The 18,846-nt window shown below is 41.8% G+C and overlaps 1 pseudogene; it reads left to right on the top strand.

Annotated features, from left to right (window-relative positions):
* Positions 1-692: 692 nt before the first annotated feature.
* Positions 693-18,815, top strand: LOC102399666 (annotated as a pseudogene).
* The last annotated feature ends 31 nt before the right edge of the window (positions 18,816-18,846 follow it).

Here is an 18,846-nt window from a genome sequence, read left to right as displayed (position 1 = left end):
TTACAGAACCATATGTGATTATAATTGGCACTATGGCAGAAAGTGAAGAGGAACTAAAAAGCCTCTTGATGAAAGTGAAAGAGGAAAGTGAAAAAGTTGGCTTAAAGCTCAGCATTCAGAAAACGAAGATCATGGCATCTGGTCCCATCACTTCATGGGAAATAAATGGGGAAACAGTGGAAACAGTGGCTGACTTTATTTTTTTGGCTCCAAAATCACTGCAGATGGTGATTGCAGCCATGAAATTAAAAGACACTTACTCCTTGGAAGGAAAGTTATTACCAGCCTAGATAGCATATTGAAAAGCAGAGACATTACTTTGCCAACAAAGGTCCATCTAGTCAAGGCTATGGTTTTTCCAGTGGTCATGTATGGATGTGAGAGTTGGACTGTGAAGAAAGCTGAGCGCCGAAGAATTGATGGATTTGAACTGTGATATTGGAGAAGACTCTTAAGAGTCCCTTGGATTGCAAGGAGATCCAACCAGTCCATTCTAAAGGAGGTCAGCCCTAGGTGCTCATTGGAAGGACTGATGCTAAAGCTGAAACTCCAATACTTTGGCGACTTCATGCAAAGAGTTGACTCATTGGAAAAGACCCTGATACTGGGAGGGATTGGGGGCTGGAAGAGAAGGGGATGACAGAGGATGAGATGGCTGGATGGCATCACTGACTCGATGGACATGAATTTGGGTGAGTTCTGGGAGTTGGTTATGGACAGGGAGGCCTGGTGTGCTGCAATTCATGGGATTGGAAGGAGTCAGACATGACTGAGCAGCTGAACTGAACTGATAACTATTAATCAGATAGCGAGGAACCTGAGCTTCCAGGATTGCAAACTGTATACTTGAACAGTTCATTATTTAACTCTAAACATTCCTATGTGATTTTGCATAGATGTTTAGGAGTTTGACTGCCAGTAACTCAAAATAGGCCTTGGACACTCTCCTCTGACACTCATACTTTGCTCACAGACCTAAATATTATTCTGAGAAGATCCAAACACTTTTTGGGCTTATTGCCACCATAATGGGCATTTTTGCCATCACCACCACGGCAGCAGTGGTGGAATAGCTCTCCATCAGATAGTACAAACTACTACTTTTGTGCAGAAATGGCATAAAAATGCCAGTTCCACTTGCAGAGCCCAAACTCGTATAGATGAGGAGATTAACAACAGGTTGGTGGATTTAGAAAATGCAGTGCTACTCTTAGGAGTACAAAATCTTAAATTACAAATACATCTAAAGTGTGACTAGAACGTTGTTACTTTCTCTGTAACCCCCCAGGAATATAACCAATCTGAAAACTCCTGGGAAAATATTAGATGGCACTTGCGGGGCTATATGGCTGACAACCTCACTCTACATATTAAAAAGCTACAAGTGAAAATCATTGGCATACAGCATGCTTCTCTTAGACTATTACCAGGTACAGATACACTTCTAGGAATAAAGAGGGCCTTAACTCACTGAGTCCACTTGAGTGGATCAAAGGTATTGGAGGTGGTCTCATTGGAACACTAGCAATGTTTTGCTGTTTCACTATAATCTTCTTTTTAGTTCTTAGATGCATGCAAAAAGCCCTCTGAAAACTAATGAAGAAAGAAGTTGCGAGATTAGCATATTTTCTGCTACAAAAACAAAAAGCAGGATATGCAGGGTTTAATAGTCAGCACCCTGTTGCTCTGGCTAAGCCATGAGAAAATCACCATGGGAAAAGAATAAAAGCAAAATATAGCAATACAGCATAACCCCAATAAAAGTACATTAGGTTGATTACTTGGGGTCGTCATATCGTGGTAAGCTAAGGGAAAACATAGTGTGGACCTTAGGATGCTGGGTGAATGCAAGTTCAGAACGTGGGTTGTGCACACACCAAGATGTTTTCCCAAGGCATATGCGGGTCTATGACCTCTAGCTAGGTGATAGTCCTTGTACGAGGAAGATGGTTTAAAGTAATCAATAAAATGGTAGACGTGAGAGGGGACACAGGAGGCTGACTTCATTGTAGTATAATAGATGCTTTCTGCTTGCCAAGACACTAAATAAAAGTGATGTGGCTCTGAGGAACAGGGCTCTTGATCCAAGAGGTCTTGAACCTCCCCATCCCATCTTTAAAACTTTCATTCTGTCTAGTTTCTTTTTCCCATACTGTGCGTTGACCACTTTGGATCCCTACCTTACTGCGCTGGCTGCAGCAACCATAGGTGTATAAAGCAAAATAATTTTATTGTTGGGAAATTTAAGAAGGCAAATTTAGTTTCATTTGACATTTGGATTCTTTATTTTAGGATTACATTTAGGAAAATTGTTAATAATCATCATTTTTCAATTGTGTGATTAGTGTGTCTTTCTGTACAATGACATAGTTGTTTCAATTGATGTTTGATCAAAAGTGGGCTTCATAATTAGAAAAATGAAATGACTGATATGTGGAGGTTTCTGTGTAACATTTGGTCAATAATTGTTTGGTACATTTCATCATTATATAACTTAAGTTATTCTGAAAAAAAAAAAAAAAAAGGCAATGTAACCGGCTTCAATTCTCTTCTTACTCTATGGGCACTGGTTTAATTCTTCTCCTCCTGCAATGTATCTGCTAATACTGGACAGTCAGCTGGGGCATTAACTTCCTGTTATTTATAACCAGTGGAGGTGGAAGGAAAGACCAGAGTCTGCTTATTCAGAGGCGAAACAGGCAATGGATCCCAAAGGCCAGAGAGTGAAGCTTAATGACAGCCACTTCATTCCTGTCCTGGGATTTGGCACCGCTGTACCTCCAGAGGTATAAGTACTGGTATGGGCTTGAGATATAAATAGTAGTGGATGTAACATGAGTGGAAGGGACTTGGGCTGTCAAGCACAGAGCTCCTGTGTGGCTCTGGGAGGGTCACATGGTTCCACAATCAGGATAGAACTATGTCCTGTGAAAGAGGAGGGAGCATGCCATCTTCACTTTGCATCAGGGTTTGAGGCTGTGCTCACCTGCAGATTACTCTGAGTTTCCCCCCAGTTTCTGTCTCTTTCCCAGCTTGGCAGAAGAGGTGAGACTTGGCTGTCAAGATCACTGACTGTCAGCTGCTTTGCTTTGAGGGCAATTGAAATGGCCGGGTTTCTCTGTGTATTTCATTAGTTCCAGAACTCTTACGTCCTTCAAAAAAGATGTGACCCAGAGAAGTATTTGAGGTGGAAGGTTTTAAGGATGAGGTGAATAGGAACTAATGGGAGAGAATTGCTTTTCTACCGTGGGGTGCCTGGTAGGTGCCAGGCAAGACACTCTGGCTCTGTTTTGTCTTGTACTTCGGTTGCTCCTTGGAAACTTCTTCTAATGGAAAATATAGTGTCATTTGAAGGGATAAGCTACCATCTTACAGGCCAGGTTGTGTAATGTATCCTTGGGTGTTGTAATGTCTTTTTATTAAAGTGTAGTTTTCAGTGCTTGGGACGAAAAGGGACTAGCGGACAAGTCTCTAGACCTGAAGCCAGAAAGTTTGCTGTCCGTCTTGTCTTTAGAGAATGTAGTTGTGACAAGTTCTGATCCTGAAACTTTGCATCTCACTTTTTTCATTTGGAAAACAGAAGGAAATATTCAGAGGCATTTTGGAAAGAGAAGACAGGACTTTGTAGTTCAAAGTATGGTGAGGGGAGTAATGTGTCAAGGCTAGTACTGAAGCTCACTGGTCCATTCCTCAGCACATTCCCTGAATGCCTGAGCATTTAAGAAAGACCAGGACTGAACCCAACAGAGGGTGGTTACAACAGTTATCTACCTCCTTGAAATAGGAAAGATTCTGACACATGAAAAAGATATGGGGTATTATTCAGCATTTAAAACAAAGTTAATCCTGTCATTTGAAACCACACAGGTGAACCGGGAGAACTTCAGCTAAGTGAATTAAACCAGAAATAAAAAGACAAATACTACATGATCTCTTTGTAGGTGGAATCTAAAATAGTAGAATTTATAGAAACAGAAATGATGACCAGAAGCTGAGACAAACCTGGGAAAAATGGAAAGGTGTTGGTCAAGAGTCCAGACCTTCAGTTACAAGATGAATACATTGGAGACATGATGTATAGCACCACAACCATAGTTAAAAATAATGGGTGATACCCTGAGATTTTGTAGAGACTAGATCTTAATCCTTCTTACAAACACCCCCTAAAGTAAGGTATGTGAAGAGATGGATCCTCTAACTAGCTTGATTTTTGTGATCATTAACAATGGATCCTCATATGAGAACATCACTTTGTACACCTTGAATAGATACAGTTTATATTTGGTATATTCCACATAGCTTCATTGGTAGACAGTGGTCTTAGAAGCTTTCACCTTGCTTCTTGATGCTTTTTGTTATTGTTCAGTCACTAAGTCATGTCCAACTCTGTGATCCTATGGATTGTAACAGGCCAGGCTCCCTGTCTCTATCTCCTATAGTTTACTGTTTTTACCGTGTACCTTATACCTTCGTTGATTTTGTGTCACCTATCTTGTAGTATAAATCATATTCATGACTACAACTTTACGCTGAGACCTTTGGGTTCTTCTAGCAAATCACTTAACCTGGAGGTGGTCTTGGGGTCCTTCAATGCCAGTGATCGACCATGGATCATTTGGGATGTAAGGACTGCTACTCCTAAGTCGCTTCAGTCGTGTCCTACTCTGTGCGACCCCATAGACGGCAGCCCACCAGGCTCTCCCGTCCTTGGGATTCTCCAGGCAAGAACACTGGAGTGGGTTGCCATTTCCTTCTCCAATGCATGAAAGTGAAAAGTGAAAAGTGAAAGTGAAGTCACGCAGTCGTGTATGACTCTTCGCGACCCCATGGACTACAGCCTACCAGGCTCCTCCGTCCATGGGATTTTCCAGGCAAGAGTACTGGAGTGGGGTGCAATTGCCTTCTCCGGATGTAAGGATTACTGGGTATCTATTTATTTATTATTTTTTTTTGTACTTTCATCTCACTTTATTAATTTTTAAAATAAATTTATTCATTTTAATTGGAGGCTAATTATAATATTGTAGTATTTTTTTTGCCATACATTTACATGAATCAGCCATGGGTGCATATGTGTCCCCCATCCTGAACCTCCCTCCCCATCCTATCCCTCTGGGTCATCCCAGTGCACCAGCCTCGAGCACCCTGTCCCATGGATTGAACCTGGACTGGAGATCCATTTCACATATGATACTATACATATTTCAATGCCATTCTCCCAAATCATCCCACCCTCTCCCTCTCCCACAGAGTCCAAAAGACTGTTCTATACATCTGTGTCTCTTTTGCTGTCTCGCATACAGGGTTATCATTACCATCTTTCTAAATTCTATATATATGCGTTAGTATACTGTATTTGGAGAAGGCGATGGCACCCCACTCCAGTACTCTTGCCTAGAAAATCCCATGGACGGAGGAGCCTGGTAGGCTGCAGTCCGGGGTGGGGGTGGGGGGGTTGGGAAGAGTCGGACATGACTGAGTGACTTCACTTTCACTTTTCACTTTCATGTATTGGAGAAGGAAATGGCAACCCACTCCAGTGTTCTTGCCTGGAGAATTCCAGGGATGGGGAGCCTGGTGGGCTGCCATCTATGGGGTCGCACAGAGTCAGACACCGAAGCGACTTAGCAGCAGCAGCAGCATACTGTATTGGTGTTTTTCTTTCTGGCTTACTTCACTCTGTATAATAGGCTCCAATTTCATCCACCTCATTAGAACTGATTCAAATGTATTCTCCTTAATGGCTAATATTCCATTGTGTATATGTACCACAGCTTTCTTATCCATTCATCTGCTGATGGACATCTAGGTTGCTTCCATGTCCTGGCTATTAGAAACAGTGCTGCAATGAACACTGGGGTACAGGTGTCTTTCAATTCTGGTTTCCTCGGTGTGTATGCCCAGCAGTGGGATTGCTGGGTCATATGGCAGTTCCATTTCCAGTTTTTTAAGGAATCTCCACACTGTTCTCCATAGTGGTTGTACTAGTTTGCATTCCCACCAACAGTGTAAGAGAGTTCCCTTTTCTCCACACCCTCTCCAGCATTTATTGCTTGTAGACTTTTGGATAGCAGCCATTCTGACTGGCATGAAATGGTACCTCGTTGTGGTTTTGATTTGCATTTCTCTGATAATGAGTGATGTTGAGCATCTTTTCATGTGTTTGTTAGCCATCTGTTCTCCTTGGAGAAATGTCTGTTTAGTTCTTTGGCCCACTTTTTGACTGGTTCTTTTATTTTTCTGGAATTGAGCTGCAGGAGTTGCTTGTATATTTTTGAGATTAATTCTTTGTCAGTTGCTTCATTTTCTGTTATTTTCTCCCATTCTGAAGGCTGTCTTTTCATCTTGCTTATAGTTTCCTTCATTGTTCAAAAGTTTTTAAGTTTAATTAGGTCCCATTTGTTTATTTTTGCTTTTATTTCCATTACTCTGGGAGGTGGATCATAGAGGGTCCTGCTGTGGTTTATGTCTGAGAGTGTTTTGCCTATGGTTTCTTCTATGGGTTTTATAGACTCTGGTCTTACATTTAGATCTTTAATCCATTTTGAGTTTATTTTTGTGTATGGTGTTATAAAGTATTCTAGTTTCATTCTTTTACAAGTGGTTGACCAGTTTTCCCAGCACCACTTGTTAAAGAGATTGTCTTTTTTCCATTGTATAGTCTTGCCTCCTTTGTCAAAGATAAGGTGTCCATAGGTGCATGGATTTATCTCTGGGCTTTCTATTTTGTTCCATTGATCTGTATTTCTGTCTTTGTGCCAGTACCATACTGTCTTGATGACTGTAGCTTTGTAGTATAGCCTGAAGTCAGGCAGGTTGATTCCTCCAGTTCCATTCTTCTTTCTTAAGATTGCTTTGGCTATTTGAGGTTTTTTGTATTTCCATACAAATTGTGAAATTATTTGTTCTAGTTCTCTGAAAAATACCATTGGTAGCTTGATAGGGATTGCATTGAATCTATAGATTGCTTTGGGTAGTATAATAATTTTCACTATATTGATTCTTCTGATCCATGAACATGGTATATTTCTCCATCTATTTGTGTCATCTTTGATTTCTTTCATCAGTGTTTTAGAGTTTTCTATACATAGGTCTTTTGTTTCTTTCAGTTCAGTTCAGTTTAGTCACTCAGTCGTGTTCAACTCTTTGTGACCCCATGAATTGCAGCACGCCAGGCCTCCCTGTCCATCACCAACTCCCAGAGTTCACTCAAACTCACGTCCATTGAGTCGGTGATACCATCCAAACATCTCATCCTCTGTCGTCCCCTTTTCCTCCTGCCCCCAATCCCTCCCAGCATCAGAGTCTTTTCCAATGAGTCAACTCTTCACATGAGGTGGCCAAAGTACTGGAGTTTCAGCTTTAGCATCATTCCTTCCAAAGAAATCCCAGGGCTGATGCTGATCTCCTTCAGAATGGACTGGTTGGATCTCCTTGCAGTCCAAGGGACTCTCAAGAGTCTTCTCCAACACCACAGTTCAAAAGCATCAGTTCTTCGGTGCTCAGCCTTCTTCACAGTCCAACTCTCACATCCATACATGACCACAGGAAAAACCATATCCTTGACTAGACGGACCTTTTTTTGGCAAAGTAATGTCTCTGCTTTTGAATATGCTATCTAGGTTGGTCATAACTTTCCTTCCAAGGAGTAAGTGTCTTTTAATTTCATGGCTATAGTCACCATCTGCAGTGATTTGGGAGCCCCCAAAATAAAGTCAGCCACTGTTTCCACTGTTTCCCCATCTATTTGCCATGAGGTGATGGGACCGGATGTCATGATCTTCATTTTCTGAATGTTGAGCTTTAAGCCAACATTTTCACTTTCCTCTTTCACTTTCATCAAGAGGCTCTTTAGTTCTTTTTCACTTTCTGCCCATAAGAATTCCTTACTATCCCCCAAATCCATACCCTAGTTCTATCAGAGTTTTACATGGTCTTGTGTGTGCCTCCACCCTTACTCCCTGGCCCTGGCCCCATATATATCTAGTCCCCCTGTAGCTGTAATGAGCCACTCCAGCTGCTCTTCAGTTCAAGCTCAGAAATAAGTGAAATGGACACCAGTTTCCAGGCGAGCACCAAGTAGGGGAGAATATTGCAGGTAAGGATTTCTGTGATGAGTCTGCTTTGAGGGAAGTAGCAGGGTGCTAAGCCGCTGCATTTTATGGATCAAGGTGGCTCTGTTCAAGTAAGGGGAGAGATGAGTGTGAAAAGAAAAACACACAGAAATATCCTTCCAGTCTTCTGGATCTTCCCTAGTTGTGTGTTCACTTTGTTGCTGTAGATGTTTGTTTGACTCTTTCCCAGAACTCCTATGACGTTTTTCAGGTGCTTTCTCTTTCCATACTTCCCTTCCAAGGGAGACTTCACTCCTCCTAGCTCACTATTTTGCTGACATCACTCTATGTGTTCAATTGAATTTTCCGTCACAACATCCACTTGTACCAGTGCATCATGATTTCCCTTACTCTTCCCAAATTTGTTGCAATTTCAGTTGTTTATAGGTTTTTCTTTTATGAATAATATTTAGCACAATAATAAACTATGTAAAATATGTAATGATTACATAATAAGAGTACTCTAAAAAGTTATGTAACTTAGTACAAGGTATAAACACTCAAGAGTCTGTTTGAACCTGCACATGATACCCACAAATTATTAATGATTAATGCCAATAAACACTTTGCCAAAATGTCTGGTTTTGGTATCCTTTTCAGAATTTCACCCTAGTCATGTCTGTTAGGGTTTCTCAGGTGGCCCAGTGGTAAGAATTCGCCTGCCAATGTAAGTGAAACAAGAGACTTGGGTTGGATATCTGGATCAGGAAGACACTGTGTTGTAGGAAATGACAACCCACTCCAGTATTCTAACCAGGAAATTCCATGAACTGTGGAGCCGGGCTGGGTACAGTCCATGGGGTTTTAAAAAAGTCAGACATGACTTACTGATTATACCTCCACCACCATAGGTGTGTAAAGCAAAATAATATTGCTGCTGGAAAATTTAAAAAGGCAAATTTGGTTTGTTTCACATTTTCATTCTTTATTAAGAGATTACATTTTGAAAAATGCTTAATAATTAACACTTAATTGTGTGATTAGTGTGTCTTTCTGTACTATGAAGGAGTTGTTTCAGTTGATATTTGATCAAAAGTGGGCTTCATAATTAGAAAAGTGAATTGACTGATATGTGGAGGTTTCTGTGTAATGTTTGGTCAATAATTGTTTGGCAGATATTATCATTACATAACTTAAGTTTTTTCTGATTAAAAAAAACAATTGTACTTGATTCAATTCTCTTCTTACTCTATGGGCACTGGTTTAATCCTTATCCTCCTCCAATGTATCTGCTAACATTGGACAGTCAGCTGGGGTGTTAATGTCCTGTTATTTATAACCTGTAAAAGCAGAAGAAAAAATCAGTCTGCTTATTCAGATTAGAAACAGGCAATGAATCCCGAAGGCCAGAGAGTGAAGCTAAATGACAGCCACTTCATTCCTGTCCTGGGATTTGGCACCGCTGTTCCTAAAGAGGTAACAGAGGTGGTTTGGGGTTGAGACATAAATAGTAGTGCATGTAACATAATTGGAAGGGACTTGAATTGTCAAGCACTAAGCTCCTGTGTGACTCTGGGAGGGTCATGTGGTTCCACTAACCAGGCTAGAACCATGCCTTGTGAAAGAGGAGAGAGCATCCAATCTTCACTCTGCATCAGGGTCTGAGGCTGTGCTCACCTGCAGATTTCTCTGGGTTCCCCTCCAGTTTCCATCTCTTTCCCAGCTTAGCAGAAGCAGTGAGACTCTGCTGTCCAGATCATTGACTGTCAGCTGCTTCTCTCTGAGGGGGATTGCAATAGCCAGGTTTCTCTGTATATTTTATTAGTTTCAGAACTGCTTCCTCCTTCCAAAAAGACAAGAGAAATATTTGAGATACAAGGTCCTGAAGATGAAATGGCTGAAAACTAATGGGAGAGAATTGCTTTTCTACTATGAGTGTCTGCTTGGTCCCAGGCTAGACACACTGCTGCTGTGTTTTTTGCTATACTTCTGTTTCTGCTTGACTTTTGAGGGGATAAGCTACAGTTTTACAGGCCAGGCTTCATATTGTATTCTTGGGTTTTGTTGTGTCTTTTTATTAAAGTATAGTTTTCATTGCTTGGAAACGAGGGGCTAGTGGACAAATCTCTAGACTGGGAGCCAGAAAGTTTTCTGTCCATCTGGTCTTTAGAATATTCAGCTGTGACAAGGGGCTGCTACTGCTACTGCTAAGTCACTTCAGTCGTGTCCGACTCTGTGTGACCCCGTAGATGGCAGCCCACCAGGCTCCCCCGTCCCTGGATTCTTCAGGCAAGAACACTGGAGTGGGTTGCCATTTCCTTCTCCAATGCATGAAAGTGAAAAGTGAAAGTGAAGTTGCTCAGTCGTATCCAACTCTTAGCAACCCCATGGACTGCAGCCCACCAGACTCCTCTGTCCATGGGATTTTCCAGGCAAGAGTACTGGAGTGGGGTGCCATTGCCTTCTCCGGACAAGGGGCTGACTTGTCATTAAACTTTGTGTCTCATTTCTTCATCTATAAAACAGAGGGAAATATTCAGAGACCCTTTCAAGACAGAAGACAGGGCTTGTTTCCTTGTAGTGCAAAGTGGGATGAGGGGAGGGAAGGGACCAGGCTATACTGAAGCTCACTGGTTCATTCCTCGGTACAGTCCCAAATAACTGAGTATTTAAGAAAAACCAGGACCCAACAGAGGGAAGTTAGACCAATTATCTAGTTCCTTGAAACAGGAAAGATTCTGAATCACATAAAAAGAAATCGAGTATTATGCAGTATTAAAAACAAAGTTAATCCTACCATTTGCAACCACACAGATCAACCTGGAGAACATTAAGTTAAATAAGAGAAGCCAGAAATAGAAAGACAAATATTTCATGATCTCTATATGGGTGAAATCTAAAAAAGTGAAACTCACAGAAGAAGAGAGTAGAGGAATGGTGACCAGAAGCTGAGGACAAGGCTGGGAAAAAGGGAAAGATGTTGGTCAAAGGGACAGACCTTCAGTTTGAGATGAATAAGTCTTAACCCCTGATGTTCAGCACAGTGACTCCAGTTAATAATAATAGATTCTATCTTGAGATTTGCTAAAAGAGCAGATTTTCAGTGTTGTCACAAACCCCCTCACAAATTAGCTATGTGAAGTGATGGATCTCCTGGTAGCTTGATTGTGATCATCAATAACAGTGGGTAATTATAAGCAGTACTTACACTACTTTACCACTAGTGCCACCTGGTGCTGGTTGTAAAGAACCTACCTGCCAATGCAGGAGATATAAGAGGTTAAGGGTTCAATCCCTGGGTTGGGAAGAACCCTGGAGGAGGGCATGGCTATCCACTCCTGGATTTTTGCCTGGAGAATCCCTTGAACAGAGGAGCCTGGTGGGCTATGGTTGCCATAGGGTGGCAAAGAGTTGGACATGACTGAAGCAACTTAGCATGCATGCACTTATATGACAATATCACTTTGTATACCTTGACTGGTCATTAAACTTTGTGTCTCATTTAGTAGTGTATTCTGTGTGGCTTCACTGGTAGCCAGAAGTCCTATAAGTTTTCACTTTGTTTCTTGATGCTTTTACCATACATCTTATACCTTTGTCAATTTCGCTTCAGACATCTCACAGTATAAATCCTATCCATGGGTTCTAACAGCAAATCATTGAACCTGGAGGTGGCCTTTGGGTCCTCTGATCAACCACTGATTGCCTGAGGTTGATGAGTTCCTGGGTGTCCTTTTAATTGGTGACCAGGAACATTCAGGAAACTGTCATGGGTTCATCACACGCACACAGAACTACCCAAAGAAAAGTTGAATCTTGGGAAGATCAAAGCTTGTGCTTTAACAATCTTTTAACCCATGTGAATATGTAAGTACTACCTTTGTTGCTCATGTATGTTCTAAGAGTGAAGCTCTGGAGGCAACCAAATTCGCTATAGAGGTTGGGTTCTGCCATATTGACTGTGCTTGTGTATAGCAAAATGAAGAGCAGGTTGGCCAAGCCATTCGAAGCAAGAGTGCAGATGGCACTGTGAAGAGAGAAGACATTTTCTATACTTCAAAGGTGCTGTGTGTGTGTTTTGTGTGTGCACATGTGGGCAACTGATTGTGCCCAGGTGACTATTGTATAATAAGATCATTGTTTGGTGAAGAGTTGTTTGGTGACCCATGTTTATTGTTACATTCCTGCTGCTGCTGCTGCTGCTGCTAAGTCGCTTCAGTCGTGTCTGACTCTGTGCGACCCCATAGACGGTAGCCCATCAGGCTCCTCTGTCCATGGGATTCTCCAGGCAAGAACACTGGAGTGGGTTGCCATTTCCTTCTCCAATGCATGAAAGTGAAAATTGAAAGTGAAGTCACTCAGTTGTGTCCGACTCTTTGCGACCCCCTGGACTGCAGCCCACCAGACTCCTCCGTCCATGCGATTTTCTAGGCAAGAGTACTGGAGTGGGGTGCCATCACCTTCTCTGTGTTACGTTCCAAAAGTATTGCAATTCCCTGGTGGTCCAATGGTTAAGACTCAGTGCTTTATTGCCATGAGTCCAGATTCAATCCTTGGTCAGTGAAGTAATATTCCAAAAGCCATGTGTAAGCAACCGCCACCCCCCCAAAAAAAATTTCCTAAAGTATTATTAACACAGCTTCCATTCTTTAATCTCTGCAGCTTTGGTGCACTTTCCTTTGACCAGATTTGGTCCGACCAGCCTTGGAAAAGTCACTGAAAGATCTTCAACTGGACTATGTTGATCTCTATCTCATTCATTTCCCAGTGGCCATGAAGGTTGGAAATTTGTGTAATCACTTCTATAGTACTTCTTTTTTCAGAATGTGTATCAACTTGCATGCATTGTTGAATTAAAGATTTGTCTTAGTAGGTTGTAGCAAGGGTTTCACTAGAGTAGAATCCCCTTAATAATCATTCATTATCATCTTTTTACTGATTTTCTTTGAATCCGTTACAGGCCTCCCAGAGAAAGGAGTTAAAGAATCTCTCAGTGTCTGCCTCAAAAATTTGAGGAAATAGAAATAGACAGGTTCTGCATAGTCCTGAATATGACTCCCGAGTCTCTAGGGATTTCATGAAACAAGAGTTTGGTGCAGACATAATGAGCAATGACACAATCTTATATCAAATATGATTTCTTATCCCCTTTCATCCTTTCGAGTTGAGCAAATTTGGTGGGTGCCCCATCTGGGTGCTAAAACTAGCAGACATCATAGGGACTTGGGAAACCTTGCCTACACTGTTGCTTGTCTCTGTGATGAAGTTTGTAGACTGCATGTAGACTTTAAGAACTGTATTATTATGCTGTATTATTATGTAGACAGGAGTTTCCTGGCAGTCCAGTAGTTACGACTCCATGCTTTCACTGCTGAGGCAAGTTGAGTTGAGAGAAGGAGTTCAATCCATGTTTGGGGAATTAAGATCCCACAAACCTGAGGGAAAAAACAAACAAACAAACAAACCCCACAATGAAACCACAACAAAAAAAAACTGTGTTATGTAGAACTCTTGATTTTAAGTTACAGAAATCTACTCAAGCCATCCTATGCAAAATAGCTTAGAGGATTATGTAGATGGGAAGTCCAACTCATGGATAGATTTAAGGATTTGCTGTACTCTTCAGAAATGTCTATTTTTTCTATCTCTTATCATGACATTGGAGGCTTTCCCAGTGGCTCATCAGTAAAGAATCTGCCTGCAATGCAGGAGCTGCAGGAGATGTGGGTTTGATCTCTGGATTAGGAAGATCCCTTGGAGGAGAGTCTGGCAACCCACTCCAGTATTCTTGCCTGGAGAATCCCATAGACAGAGGAGCCTGGTGGGCTACAGTCCATGGGGACACAAAGAGTCAGAAATGACTGAAGCAATTTAGCACATGCACATAATGACATTACTCATGATTTGCTTTATTTTTACTGAACATTGGCAACATTTTTGACTGGTGGCAAATATGGTCTTGGGGCAGCTCAAGGCTCATGGTCATGAACGTTTGAGAGCATGTCTGGATCTTCCACATTCCATATCAACCTAATGAGAGCCTTGATGGTTCACATGCCTGCCCTAGGGCATCTGATGCCCAGATGGAAAAGGAAGTCTGATTATCCAATCACATCAAGATTGAAACTTTTATTCTGGAAATTATGTCACATAACTTACTGGTTTTTCCAGCTCAAGAGAAGCACTTCAAAAGAGACAAGTACAAGGAACAGACAAAATCCACAAAAGTCATGGGAATTCCCTTTTAGGACCTAGAAAAACATTTATTACTATATATCTATATCTATATATATATCTATATATATATAAAGTGTAAGAGATTAGAATATGCCTCCCTCCTAAAGACATTGCTTACAACTCCATATATGCAAATACTAGTATCCAGAATATTGTAACCCCTACCTCATGGAGGTTTACTACCTGGTGCCAAGCAGCCAGGCTAAATGTAGAGATATTACTTTGTGACATCTCTAAAATGACTACCTCTATTCCAGCCAGGGGAGGAATTGCTTCCAAAAGATGAAAATGGAAAAATTATATTAGACTCAGTGGATCTCTGTCACACATGGAAGGTGAGTCTGGGGAGGAGAAAATCAGGGGAGGAGCCAGGAGAGGGGGAACCTCCTTCATTTCTTCCACATGTGAGAATGAGCTGTGGACCATCAGACTCAGCAGTTCATGAATCTAAGGGTTGTGATGCTGGGGTTTTGGGGAGGAAACCATTGCTGGAATGCTCACAGAGAGGAACAAAGGAGGAGAATATGGGACACTGAAGACAGGCATCTCTTTCCTTCCATATGATATGTATTCTCAGGGATTTTTCTAAGGAGGAAATGGTAATTGTTGTTTTTGTGTCACAACTTCTTTTTTCCTCTTGATAATCAATGCTAATTCTTGATGGGTGACCCTGTTGACAGATAATTTTTCAACATTTATTTTTGCTCTATTGTCCATTCTAAGTGACTGTGCACCCCCCCTCCCCCCCTGCCCCTTCTTCCCTAGGCCCTGGAGAAGTGTAAGGAGGCAGGGCTGACCAAGTCCATCAGGGTGTCCAACTTCAACCACAAGCAGCTAGAGAAGATCCTGAACAAGCCGGGGCTCAAGTACAAGCCCATCTGCAACCAGGTGAGCAGCTTGGCTCCTCTCCCTCCTGCTCTTCACAACCTCCTTCTTGTACTGGACCCCGATGTCTGTCTGTCCTCCCCTCCTGTTCATCTGACCTTTGTGGACAGAATATTCTAGAGGGCAGAGCCTCTGTATGGATGGAATACTATGAATAGAACCCACAATGGTATCTCTGTTTGATAAAGTCTGGGTGGAAAAGCTGGGGAGGGGGTCCTGCTAAATTGTGGTGGAGACTGAGGAAAGGTAAAGGAGGTGAAGAAGGGTTATACTAGTCACCCAGAACTTAGAGGAAGGTGGTGTTTACCGGAGCGTAAAGGGTGTCCAGAAATGGATGTTGAAAGTGCCTGGGAGGGAACTGTGGACAGGAAGGAGGACCACGAAACATGGCATGGAGTGTGAAGTTAAATCGGATAATATTGGTTTAAAATTTGTGTGGGGTTTGGATGGCTGAATCCTTAGTCTTAGTGTTTCAGCTTTTCTGGGTCTTCAGTACCGAAAATGTGCTGAAAACTAGGAAAGTCACTCAGGTGAAAGTCTGAAGTCAAAGGCTCATGGTGATATTAACAATCAATAAAATATTTACTCAGAAACATTTACTCATATGTAGAGCTCACTTTGTGATTATTCAAGCTTCCAATGGTTCTCTCATCCAAGTCTATCATAAAATTAACTTTTAAGCACACTTCTCTCAATTTTTATCTTGATGTTGATATTTCAAGTTTACATTTAAGTTGTAGTTTTTCCTTTAGCATTTTTAAAAACTTTTAATTTTCTCTGTTTTATTAATATTACTTTCCCAAATAATCTGACACTCTTCTCTGTTGGCATTCTACAGGTGGAATGTCACCCTTATCTCAACCAGAGTAAACTGTTGGATTTCTGCAAGTCCCATGATATTGTTCTTGTTGCCTATAGTGCTCTGGGATCCCAAAGAGTAAAACGATGGTGATGAACCCTAAGGAAGACAACACGGTGTTTACCTAAAATTCAGTTTTTGATGAAATGGTTTCAATCATACAGTACTCTGTGGTCTGGAGATAACTCTCATAGGCAAGGGGAATAAAGGGGAAGGATGGACTGATTTCTTCTCTTTTATCTTCTCATCATCCAGACAGTTTCTCTACACTGTATTAGCTTGTGTGAAAGAGTTAGTTGCTTGTCGTGTCTGACTCTTTGCGACCTCATAGTCTGTAGCCCCCCAAACTCCACTGTCCATGGGATTTTCCAGGCAAGAATACTGAAGTGGGTAGCCATTCCCTTCCTCAGTGGATCTTTCTGACTCAGGGATCCAACCCAGGTCTCCTGCTTGTAGATTCATCAATTACATTAAAAAGTGTACATAATCTCCCAGTTGAGACCAGAAACTGAAGCTTATGTCATGATTTTGCTTATTAACTTATGAATACATTTCTAAAAATAGATATTCCAAACCTCACTTACCTTATGTCTAAAATTGGGACAATAATATGTAACTCCAAGGTCTATCATGCTAGAAAAAAAATTCAATTTGAACCAATTATGTAAACATCTCTAGGAAAATAATGATGAAATAAATGACTGTCATTCTGGGACTACTCAGTTTTTATCAAAGCCTAGAAAAGTGACATTAAAAAAATTCCTGGTATTTTCCTTCTCCTTCTCTATTCATGGTTTTGATTATCAAAGAAAACAATAACTGAGAAGTAAATAAAAAATTACACGAGTTTGGCAGTCCTGGTCTCAACTCAGTCATGAATCTGAATTACATGTGGAACTTTGTAAACACAGAATGGGAGGTGACCCAGTTGAGGTTCTGCTTCAGTTTGTATTCAACTAAGTCATGGAATTTGTATTTCTAACAAGATCGCAGGTGATACTGATGATGCTGGTCCCTGGAGCACACTTTGAGAAGCACTGGTCTAGAGTGGACCTACTTGGTCTGTTTGAGAAGCCTCCTTAGAAACTGAGAATTTAGCCTCAGCTCCTCAGCATTTCTGAATTTCCTTCCAGGGTGAACAAGAACCACCTGGTTCTCTTGGAGGACCCGGTTTTTTGTGCCATTGCCAAAAAGGACAAGCAGACCCCAGCTCTGGTTGCCCTTCGCTACCAGATACAACGTGGGGTTGTGGTTCTGATCAAGAGTTTCAACAAGAAGCGGATCAAAGAGAACATACAGGTGATGATGAGTGGGGCTGTAGGCAGAGTGCTCCTAAGGAATATCCTTCACGAGGGTCATTCTTTGTCCATCTCTCAAGACTTTCCTTGAGTCAAGACAAGTCACCTGTTCTCCCCTGTGCATGAATGCCTTGTGTGTATTCCTGGTAGTTTTCTCCTCCTGAGGTGGCAACAGGAAAGGTGGCATGGCTGAAGAGGGTTAACATTGGACAGTGTGTGTGCTCAGTTGCTCAGTCTTGTCTGACTCTGCGACCCCATGGACTGTAGCCTGCCAGGCTGGTCTGTCCATGGGGATTCTTTAGGCAAGAATAATGGAGTGGGTCTCCATGCCCTCCTCCAAGGGATCTTCCCAACCCAGGGATTGAACTGGAGTCTCCTGCATTTCAGGCAGGTTCTTTACCATCTGAGCCAAGGTTGGACAGATAACAGAGATTTATTTCCAGTGTTATTTCTGCAATTTATTCTGTTACCTTGTGCAAATGACATCTTATTTTCTTTGTTCTCAATTGATGAAACTGAATTTTTTAGGCTGTTTGGACTGCTCCAACAAAATACCACAGATTGGCTGAGAAAAAAATGGAATTTCTTTCTCACATTTATGAAGCTGAAGTCTTGAGGTCAGGGGGCTTGTGTGGTTGGGTGAGGGCTCTCCTCCAGGTCACAAGCTTCTTCTTGTAATTTAACATGGTAGAGGGGAAAACAGAGTATTTTCCTGAATACTAACAAGGTTGCATCTTCATACATTTAATCTCCATGAGTTTCTGCCTTTGAGAAGCTCCTCTTCAAGACTTTGTCCACTTTAGCTAGGTTGTTTCTATTTAGACTTCTGTGTAGGAGACTGATATTGTCCCCTTAGGGTAGCTGCACAGAAAACTCCCCAATTTCAGAATTTAATGTAGAGATCAGTTATGCTTCTCTTGATTCTGGGGTTTGACAATCAGCCTGCACTCAACTAAGCTGTTGTCCTCTTAGTTGGGCTCTCTTATGCATTTGCAGTTCAGTGCAGAGCAGCTCGGCAGTTCTGCTTTAGCAGGTGGATGTGGCTCTTGTTAGAGGAGCATGCATGCTTCTCTGAATAGTTTTTCATGTATGTTTGGCTAGACTGTTTTCAACTGACTTGGTCTTCATCTCAGCACAGTGCTGTGATCCCAAGTCAGTGATTGGGGAAAAAATCCTCTTCTATCTGGGCTCAGATCTGGCTCAGCACTTCTGGGAAATATTGCTGTTCAGTGCCACAGGTTACAGGTCAGCCCAAGTCAAGGGGAAGGGAAATTGTCCCCTGATCAATTGTTTCCGTGTTTCCATTTAAATTTGGTTCTGTAATCTAGCTGGAACTGATTATCTAAGATAATATGAAAATAGATACATACACCTTTCAGTTCAGTTCAGTTTAGTTGTCACTCAGTCATCTCCGACTCTTTGGGGCCCCATGAATCACAGCACGCCAGGCCTCCCTGTCCATCACCAACTCCTGGAGTTCACCCAAACCCATGTCCATCGAGTCGGTGATGCC

This window comes from Bubalus bubalis, chromosome 14, assembly GCF_019923935.1.
Source record: "Bubalus bubalis isolate 160015118507 breed Murrah chromosome 14, NDDB_SH_1, whole genome shotgun sequence".
NCBI lineage: Eukaryota > Metazoa > Chordata > Mammalia > Artiodactyla > Bovidae > Bubalus > Bubalus bubalis.
The sequence above is the reverse complement of the archived record's forward strand: the minus strand, read 5'-3'. Positions and strand labels throughout refer to the sequence as shown.